At 42.4% G+C, this 10683-nt stretch overlaps 1 long non-coding RNA gene across 1 annotated transcript; it reads left to right on the top strand.

Moving 5' to 3' along the window:
- The first annotated feature begins 239 nt into the window (after positions 1-239).
- On the top strand, positions 240-1786 carry LOC118355852 (uncharacterized). Its single transcript, XR_004819103.2, has 2 exons — positions 240-340; positions 1587-1786. It is a non-coding gene; the product is annotated as an uncharacterized LOC118355852 (long non-coding RNA).
- Positions 1787-10683: the final 8897 nt, after the last annotated feature.

The raw sequence follows: 10683 nt of genomic DNA, 5'->3' as shown, positions 1-10683 counted from the left end.
GTCAGATGCTTTACCACCTGAGCCACCCAGGTATCCCTAGTTTAAAAAATTTTTAAGGCAAATCTCAAACACCATGTTTTTTTTTTTAACATAAATATATCTCTAACAGATGACTTTTTTTTAGCATAACCACCATGCTATTATACCTTAAAAATTAACCATAATATTTAATATTATCTTAAATATATTCCATAATTAAATATTTCTAGTTTTCTCAAAAATTTCTTTTTCATTTCCAGAGTCTTCAAATCAGATTCCCCACAAGGTGTGCATGCTGCATTTGGTTGTTATGTTGGAGGCATTCTGAAGTATCACAGCTTTCTACCATTTGAAATGAGAGGTGTGTAAGGATATACAAGTATGTGCCTTGATTACTTAACTTATCAAGAATTCTAGAGAATACATCATAAGGCAATTTTCTTTTTCTTTTTTAAAGACTTTATTATTTATTTATGAGAGACACGGAGAGAGAGGCAGAGAGACAGGCAGAGGGAGAAGCAGGCTCCCTGTGGGGAACCCGATGTGGGACTCGATCCCAGGACCCTGGGATCATGACCTGAGCAGAAGGCAGATGCTCAACCACTGAGCCACCCGGGCACCCGACAGTTTTCCTTTCATTCTTAAGCAAGGGGAGGGCAAAAAATAACCCCCTTGACTCGCTTAGGGTCCCTGGCTGGGTCTGAAAATTAAGATGACAGAGATAGATCATCAGGAGAAAAGCACACACACTTATTTAATATAAGTTTTATATGACACGTGGAAATGAAAGCCCAAAGGAATGATTGAGCTCCAGTGTGCAGACCCCATGCTGGGTCTGAGGAAGAGTGGGCAGTCGTGAAAGAAGTGATGGGGTTGAGGAGGAGCTAAGTGTAGTACTCTGGATGAAGCAGCAAGGTTTGTTTGTTGAGATTCTTCTCAACATCGCTGTCTTGGGAGCTAGGGTGCTCCTCTCCTCCTGCACAGGAGGTGAACCTCATACAGAGAAGCTGTGATCTGCATCCGGGAAGAAGGGGAGAGAAGGTCAAAGTGACCTTCTTGCTTTTATTTTTTTCCCTCAAACTCCTTCAGCTTCAAATATCCATATGCCAAGGTGCCATATTTTGGGGTGGCTCATCTTGAGCCATTTTTTAAAATTAAAAAAACCCTTCACAATATTGCCAAAATTCATGCCCTATCTTTATTTTATATAACTGCAAACACAATGCACACTGAGTTTCACATTCTGCCAATGTGATACCAAACCAATTCTATCTTGCCAGTGTCTGTATAATTATCATTTGTAACAGGTGCACATTATTTCACTTTCTTGGCCACTATTCTATTGCTTTAGCATTTTTGTAGCATTTGCTCAAATCCATATGATGTATTGGAAGGGGAAATGCTAGCCAAGGCTGAAAATGTTTGGTGCCACCTGCCCCCGCCCCTTCCCCACCCTGCTTTTAACCCTGTGTTTGACACTACTTTTAGGTCTATGGAGGCAAAGAAGTAAAAGGCAGAGGTGGGCTGCAGGAGTAGAGAGGGGGTGGTGGTTTGCCTGGGATGAGTTTGAAAGCATTGTTTTTCTTCTCTCTTCTTGATTCACATAGGGCCAGCCTGAGAAGCCATGTGCTCACCTGAAATTAGTTATTTTACAGAAGAGATCCAAACTGCCAGTTCTGTATGTCCACTACAAGCCTGGAGTGTGCAGGCACCAAGTAGCAAGGATAGACCATGCCCTTCTGCATCAAATATTTGATGTCAAACTATGTGATATCCCATTTATCATTAATTAATCACCCTAGAATAATCTTGTGTCCAATGACTGGTCTTGCCAGGTACAATATGCAAGGAAAAACATCACCTCGTGCACTGTGGTAAACAATGTACTACACATAAAATGAAGTGGGATGTTGACAAGGCTCATAAGCTTTGTGGTGACGATTGTAAGCAATAATATTTACATGACATTATTTTTTTAGATTTTCTTTTTAAGTAGTCTCTATAATCAACATGAGGCTTGAACTTACAAACCCGAGATCAAGAGTCACATGCTCCACTGACTGGGCCAGCCAGGTGCCCCAATAAAAATAATTTTTATTGTTATCAAAAAAATTTTTTTTCTAAGAATGTTTTGTATAGACAGATGTTTTGGGCTGAAATTTCTCTTTAGGATTAATTTTTAGGAACAAGACTATTAGATCTCAAATGAGACATTTTTTAGAGAGAGAGAAAAGAGAGAGAGAGGGGGAGAGAGACATGTTTTTTTTTTCAAAAGAATGATGCTGGGATCCCTGGGTGGCGCAGCGGTTTGGCGCCTGCCTTTGGCCCAGGGCGCGATCCTGGAGACCCGGGATCGAATCCCACGTCGGGCTCCCAGTGCATGGAGCCTGCTTCTCCCTCTGCCTGTGTCTCTGCCTCTCTCTCTCTCTCTGTGACTATCATAAATAAATAAAAATTGAAAAAAAATATTAAAAAAAAAAAAACAAAAGAATGATGCTAATCACCAAGACTACAAATGTAAATACAAGTCTCAGATACAGGCATATTTATGTGCTAGCCACAGAGATTTTTAAACAGCAGGCACACAGAAGTTTGGGGAAAGAAACACTGAAAATATTTTCGTCACACCCTGAGTGCTTGAAATGAAACCTCTCCAATACATCTCTACAATTCCATCTTAACAATAGGAACCCTGACAATAGAATTAATTAACTCAGTTGGGTGGGACCTACACACTGGAAGCTCCCAGAGAGAGTTCAGATAGAGAGACCAGTAGACCAGTAGACCACTGGGAGATGAAGCCATGGTGCAAGTTGAGGAATGGATCAGTATCTTGCATGTTATTATTTTGAATCTGCAAAATCTAGTCCAACTAGAAAGTTACCTAGTGATATCATTTTTATTTATAAAGCAACAATGAACAGTCCTGCAATATCAGCATAATTGAGCCAGCGTAATTAAGAAGACTGCGAGCGAGGAAGACAGCTGGCACATTTTGCATTCAGATTGACACAATTCCAGCCATAAGCATAATTGATGTTTGTTCGGGAATATTGAGCTATGTCACAGAATCTGTGAGACGATGCTTATCTGACAGCTATAGGAAGTGCCAAGTCAAGTACTAGGCAAAAAAATATGTTCCAGACAGTAACAGATGTTCTCAGATCAAATATTTCCGTGCAAAAATCATGTAGGAGAATCAACTGATAAAATAGCAGAGACTATTTCAGTGGCTCACATCATGGTAAACACACACACACACACACATACACACACAGACACCAAGAAGCAGCCTCTTGTCTGAGTCATTTCCCCACCTGCAGACTGAGGTGCTCACATTCCTGAAGTCCTGGCTCTAGATGCAGTTCTGAGCAGAGGTTGTTGTGTTGTCCCAGAAGGGACTATCTTGCCAATGGGGAGGGATTAGAAGATTTGCTACCAAAGAAAAAAGCCAGAAGAAGAAAACACAAAGAAAACAAAGGAAGAAAATCAAGAAAAAATGAGAAGCGTAATGAGGGGTGGGGAAGGACTCTGGAATCATTGTTTGACCTAGTTCTCCTCTCAGAGCTGGGTTGCCTCTTGAGGTGGAAATCTTGTCTCAAACTAAAGGCTCTTGGTGACGACAGAAATTTCACGGCATGTGGACTTCTTCCAGAGTTTTGGGTGAGAAATCAGGACTCACACAAATCTGACCTGCAGAGGTCCGCATTCTGGCAGAGTCTTGAGGTCCTCCCCTACCTCAGGACTCCTCTACCTCCTACTGGCACTCAGGAGGCTTGAACCCTGGTCCCTTCCTTCAAGAACTCTCTCTCTAAGCTTGTGAGTGCTGAAGATGTTCCCCAAGATAAAGATATGGGGAGGAGTCCCAGGCAGGGGGTCTTGGCCATCTTTCTCACCCATCCTCCTCTTCTCTTTCCTCTCACTTCTTCTCCCCTTCCTTGAGTGGAGATCAGAAGCTCCACGTTCCTTCCCTCACCCTGGTACAACAGTGGACGCTGCCTCCCTCCATCTGTGAACCTGCTAGTGGGTCAGGCTCTGCTAGTCTGTGGTTTCCTGTTTGTCAGGAACATTCGCTTAGGGGCCTCCCCAGGCCTGGGGCCTTAAAGCTCACTGCCAATCATGGAGGTTCTGGATTGTTCTTCACCACCCAGTTTCTCAACCAAAACCTGGAATGGGGTGGTTCCTCTTTTCAGCTTCTTCTTCTTCAGGACTCTGCTCACCATACAGCATCAAACATCTAGTCAAATCTGTCCCTAGGACATATTCTCACACTAGTCCACATTTCTTCATTTCCAGTCACTGCCCTGGCTCATCTCTTGCCAAAATGACTGTGGTGTCTTCTAGCTAGTTTTTCTGATCCTCTCACTTATTTCAACATAACAAACTATTTGATCTTTTAAATAAATGTGAATCTGGTCATCTTAACCTTCTGACTTTTTCTCTTGTGTTTTCCCACCGAGTTTAGAACAAGATTGAGCATTCCCTTTGCAGCTGGCATTCTCTTTGCCTGGGACACACTTCCCAAGTGATTCATAAGGCTTGATAACCTCACTTCCTTCCAATCTTGGCACGTGTATCCCTGCAGCAACCCCATACATAATTGCAGCCCCCATATCCCTGTTATCCCTATTCTCCTTCCTATTTCTTTATAACGTGAATCACCAACCAACCTACTACAGCTTTGCTGCCTTTTTGTGATCCCCCTCCTCCCATCCATGCTGTGCCCCCATCATGAGCTCCATGAAGCAGAGACATCATCGGTTCTGTTTCTCGATCTAGTCTCAGCACCTGGACCCATTCCATTCATGCCACATTGTAGGGACTGGACAAATAATTATCAAATGCTGAATTAAATTAAGATCTCAGTAGTAAGTGGTGGACTCAAGATTTAAATTCAAGCATTCTGACCCAAGATAAGTTAATATTTACCCTTAATGAGCTTTCATGTAACATAGCATCCATGAGCTTAAAATAAAACACAAGATACATTTTGAAAAGAATCACACACGTGGGAGAAACCATTATCAGATCACAATAAGTTCATGAAAGATCACATAAACACACTTGGAGTAACTGAAAAAATAAAATCATTTTGTAGTATTTATAGAGGACAACTCTTTACATACCACTGAAAGGAAGCTCAACTCCATGAAAACCCATGCAATGGTTTCGGATATTACCAGAAAATACCATGTGATGAAAGTCTAAAGAGAAACACAAATTTACTTATTAGCTTCTGGAGAAGAGACTTGTTGAACTTAAACAAGCAAACACACAACTATGACAGAACAAAGAAACACGTGATTTCCACATTCTGTACACAGATGCAGATGGCATTAATTCAAGGAGTTCCTCAGAAAAAAAAAAAAAAAAGAGTTCCCCCAAGATCCCACTGGTGAAAGGGAAGAGGGGAGAGTGTGTTTCCACTCTTATTTCAGTCTGGACAGGCTGCGGAATGATGTGTTTTGGGCCAGAGTCTGTCCTGAGCAGAGTTTCCATTGCAGAAGGGGAAGAGGGTGGATGTAGGAAGGAAGGCTGATCACATCTCCAGCCCAAGATGTAACGTGTGGTCACCACGATGGCAGACAATTTCCATGATGTAAGAGGGAAGAAGAATGTCACTTGTGGGGAAAGGAAGGACTCCCCTCAGTGGACAGGTCCCAGGCAGTGCAAAGATTCTGATGGAAGCCTCCAGAAGCTTAGAAGCAGCTGCACAAAGTAAGTTCCCCCCACCTGAAGGGTTGGAGAGGGAATCCTTCAGAGACAAATGGCCTAGTTATTACCTTGTACAGCCATACTTGGAAGACCTTACAATACCTTCTACAAAGATAAAAATGACCGCAAAATAAAAAATAAAAAAGACAAATTTCTCTATCCCAGTGCACCAAAGTAAAAAAATTAATCACATTAAAAAAAATCCTAAACCATTTGGAAATTTGAAATAAAAAAAAATAATTTCTCCCAAATAGTAATTTGGGATTTTTTATCAAAATCTACAATACACTGACCTTGTACCCCACACATGTGTTTCTTAGAGAACCCTAGAAATATTCACTAGTATGCTAAGATGTATCTCCTCGGACATTCATGGCAGCTTTGTCTGTAACTATAAAAACTTTTGGGGGAAAATCCTGAGGACCTTCATAAGGGTAAAGTAACAAAGTCATGTGGCCATTACAGAGACTTTGGTGACAATGTCTGACCTGGAAGGAGAGCTGAGTCTAAGCTCCTTAGGTGGGGGGCGTGGGGGTGGGGGGTGGTTTCTATTCTATTCACATATAGATCCTAAGGTCCTGGAACAGAAATAGACCCCAGTCCTGCCTGAGGTCACCCTGGGACAGAGAAGGCATCAGGAATGAGGGGGTGGGAGTAATAGAGGGAGGCTGTCCTTTCTTGTTCCGAATACTCCTGAGTTCTTTTTTTTTTAATATTTTACAACAAGAATATATTTTAAGATTTTATTTTATATTTGAGAGAGAGAGAGTGAACAAGAGAGAGCACAAGCCAGGGGAGGGGCAGAAGAAGCAGGCGAAGCAGACTCTCAGCTAAGCAAGGAGCCCAACACAGGGCTTCATCCTAGGACCCTGAGGTAATGACCTGAGCCGAAGGCAGACACTTAATGGACTGAGCCACCCAGGCATCCACAACAAGAATATTTTTATTCACGTACTTTCAAGAATAAAAAAGATAAAGAGAATAAAAGAGAATTAATGGTTAATTAATGGTCAATTAATAAATCCACCCCAAGCTGGTTCTTTGAGGGTTTGTTGAGGAGATCTTTGGTAAGTCTCATGAAGAAAAGCCATGCATAAAAAGCAGAAATAGAATTTTTTTTTTTAAAAAGTGGTATAAGCTACGTGAGAAGACGACAGGATGATGTGCTAACTGACCTGAAACTTGATCAAGAGACATCTCTCTCCTGCCCATGTATTAAATGAAAAAATTTAACCCAGGAGAAAAATGAAGACATTTTTCATGATGAAAAGAAAATTTAAAATCAAATCACAAAAAATAAAAATAAAGTATGGTTCCTTCCCCAACCTCGGACTCAGAAGATTTCACTGGAGAAGTCATATGAACTTTTAAGGGAAAGAGATTTCTACTTTATAAATTCTTCCAGACAAAGATGACCACGATACTATTCTTTTCATATAATAACTTATTTTCCAATAACAGTAGTTTTGCCAAAGATGGCATATTATTAACATGGATGCAAGCATTCTCAATAAAGTACTTGCACATAAACTCATAGATATATGACAGTATTTCCATGCATCACTGAAGGCTTATTTCTGGGAGATAAGAGCACTAAAATGGTAGGAAATCTATGAATGCATACTCCAAATTTAAAAGATAAATGCAGGGAAGCCTGGGTAGCTCAGCGGTTGAGCACTTGCCTTTGGTCCAAGGTATGATCCTGGAGTACCAGGATCAAGTCCCATCTCGGGCTCCTTGCATGGAGTCTGCTTCTCCCTCTGCCTATGTCTCTGACATGCTCTCTCTCTCTCTGTGTGTTTCTCATAAATAAATAAAAATCTAAAAAAAAAAAAAAAGATAAATGCAGAGGGGACTCTGGCTGACTCAGTCAGTAGAGCATACAACTCTTAATCTCAGGATTATGAGTTTGAGCCTCACACTGGGCACAGAGATTACTTTAAAAAATAAAAATATTTTTTAAAGATAAAAACAAAAATGTCAGTAAATGCCAAAAAGTGTTTTTTTAAAAATAGTTTTTATTTATTTATTCATGAGAGACACACAGCGAGAGGCAGAGACACAGGCAAAGGGAAAAGTAGGCTCCCTGCGGGGTGCCCAATGCAGGACTCAATTCCAGGACCCAAGGATCACGCCCCGAGCTGAAGGCAGAGGCTCAACCACTGAGCCAGCAAGGCATCCCCCAAAAAGTCTTTAATAAAGTTCAACAATCATTCTTATTGGGGAAAAGAATAATCTCTGAAGGTAGCTAAGTATTCCAGGATTATATCTTACACCAAATATCCAGTGTTATGCTTTAAAGGTAAAGAGCTAGTAGCATTTCCAATAAAATCAGAAATAGAGTTCCACCATGTTCTATTACCTAACATTGCTCCAGAAGGTCTAGAAACAATAAAAGTTACAGCTTTTAGAATAAAAGAGACAATGATATTGTTAGTTGCCTGTGATATGATTGTATGTACCTAGAAAACTTGAGTCACAAATTTGAAATTATCAAAATGAATAGAAGAACCCATTGAAAAGGCTGTACTTCCGATCATGAACACAAATCAATGGCTATGAAATATAGTAAGTCTGACTTATAAAAACACTTTGAGTTGAGGTCCTCAAGGATGTTAGTAGCAGGTGACTGATGAGCATGGGTAAGAATGGGCACCTCGCGGGACTTTCATGAAAGGAAGGGACAGTTGGAAGGTGACAATCAAAACTGCCATTCTCCAATGGGCTTGGTCCCAAAACAACATGAACTCTTGTGATGTTCTCAAATCGCTCTCTTTGTTGGTTATTGTTGTTACCCATTGTGTCTCCGTAGAGATTATCTTTTAAAAAACAGTGAGAAAACTGACCTCTGTGCTGGTTCTTGGCCCATCCCAAGATGAGTCAACAGACAAGAAGGTGCCTCACTCAGCACCCAGAGCACCAACCCCAGAAGAGTGGTTGGTGTGGTCCCCTCTGAGCCCAGCCCCCAGTAAGGGATTGGGGTGACAATTTGAGCCCAAGAGTGTGGTCCCGGGAGCTCAGCAGGAGAAAAGTCAGATTTCTTGATGTTTCTCTTGGAAATCTCAGACAAGCTCAGTAACTTCAGGAGATGAGCATCTCTTAAAGGTACCTCCCTGCTGCTGGTTCTGCAACCTCCATCCAAGGGTGGGCACCTTCAGCAGGTAACTGGGATCAGAAGCAGTGGTTGTGTCCTTAGTTTCAGGCAGGAAGACTATTCTTGTCCAACACTGTCTGAAAGAAGGATTTTCAAAACGGTGTGCCATGACCTGAGGACAATAGTCTATTTAATGGATTTTGAGCAGCATTAAAAAAAAAAAAAAACCTACATGGGAGAGATGAGAATACAAAAAGCTAGAGATTATCACCAGCAGTAAGGCTGTGAGTGTGTGTGTGAGTGTGCGTACTGGATCATGATGTAAAAGGTATTTCTTACTGTGGGTCACAACCACAAAGGGGCTGAGAAGCACAGCCAGCTCTCCCCGTCCCTTGGGAGTCATGTCTCCTGTGCTTGTCCCTTGTCTTTCACCACCAAACATCTCCTTGGTGGCAGCACCTGGAGCTAGACAATGGGAATGTTTGCTAACCCATTGTTTCAAGGCCCGAATGTGGCTGACAGGTGACTTCACTTTGGACACTCACAACTGGGTAGCAATGGCTGCAGAAGTAACTGGCTCTAGGTCGGCAACTAACATTCTCTGTGTGAAGTCAGAATTGCTCCTTTTCCCCTCATTTTGGGGACCTGTGACCATGGAGTTCCAGGACAAGAGGCAGTGGGGGCAAACACATCCCTATACAGCTGGAGGCAAAGAAACAGGAGTGGTCCAGGCCACACCCTTGGCCTCATCCTTGTGATCATTTTCCCTCCCATCCCTGCATCTCCACCACGCACACATTATGTCTGCTTTGCCTTCAATATATTCTCCAGAATCCAACCACTTCTCAGCATTCCTCCTGCAAAATGGCGGCTGGAATAGATGATAGAAGTTGGGCCAGTAAACCCATCTGGAACTTGCAGACTCTGGGCAATACAGCTTGTGCCCTTATTCTGGTTATTCCCAGTGAACCTGGTGACCCTGTGAATCGAATGGTAGCACACTTGTAAGAGCCATTCTATCCACTATTTTATTGAACTGAGAACACATCCTCTTTCTCCATTAACGACTTCTGTGAAACTGGCTCTCTCGTGAGACCAGGAGCCCTCAGCCTTGAAGCTCTTCCACTTACACGCAGGGTTTTGACTCTGGGTTTGAGTTTTGTGGCAGAGACTTCCACTTCTGCCTCACGAGCCTGAGCAACGTTGAGCTGCCTCAGCTGTTTGGAGGCTGGAAGAGACCTTTCCACATGACCAGGGAAAGCAGCCTTGTTTGTGCTGTGCTGTGGTTTCTCTCTCTCTCTCTCTCTCTTTCTCTCTTTTCAGTTATTCTCTGAGTCATGCTGTGTTTTTGTGACCCATAGTAACACCCTGATAAATATCTCTAGAAGTTACATCGTTCCAGTCAATGACATAAAATGAAGCAGTACGCCATGACTCCTTCTGCAAAGTCTAGAAAATCAGCACTGGTTTTTGGGGGAGGATCTGTTAAAATGCTCTTCAGATGGGGAGCTAAACTTGTGTGTGTAGCCAGTGGGTGAGAACAGGCCAGTGGGGCTGCTGGCCACCATGGGCTCCCCCCACAATCCTGCTTTATCTGTAGGAGCCCCTTGGTTGAGAAGCTGTGACTACGGGGAGGGTCTTGGAGCAATAAGGTCACACAGAGCGCACCCGGCTGCTCTCCAAGACATCAAGCTCAGCACAGCACCAGCTTGAGGTTTTATTCTCTACCATAAGTTTCTTTGAGGCTTCCAGCAAGTCTCTGTTTTACAGACTAAAATAAAATTGTACAAAGATGTCAATTACTCAGAAGTCACAAGCTCTTCTGCTTTTCTTTGCTCTCCACTTTGCCCCCACTCCCTGTCCCTGGTCCTGTGCCAAATATTATTATAGACAAA

The sequence above is a fragment of the Canis lupus genome, chromosome 25 (assembly GCF_003254725.2).
Source record: "Canis lupus dingo isolate Sandy chromosome 25, ASM325472v2, whole genome shotgun sequence".
Taxonomy (NCBI): Eukaryota; Metazoa; Chordata; class Mammalia; order Carnivora; family Canidae; genus Canis; species Canis lupus.
This window is presented reverse-complemented; position numbering and strand designations above follow the sequence as displayed.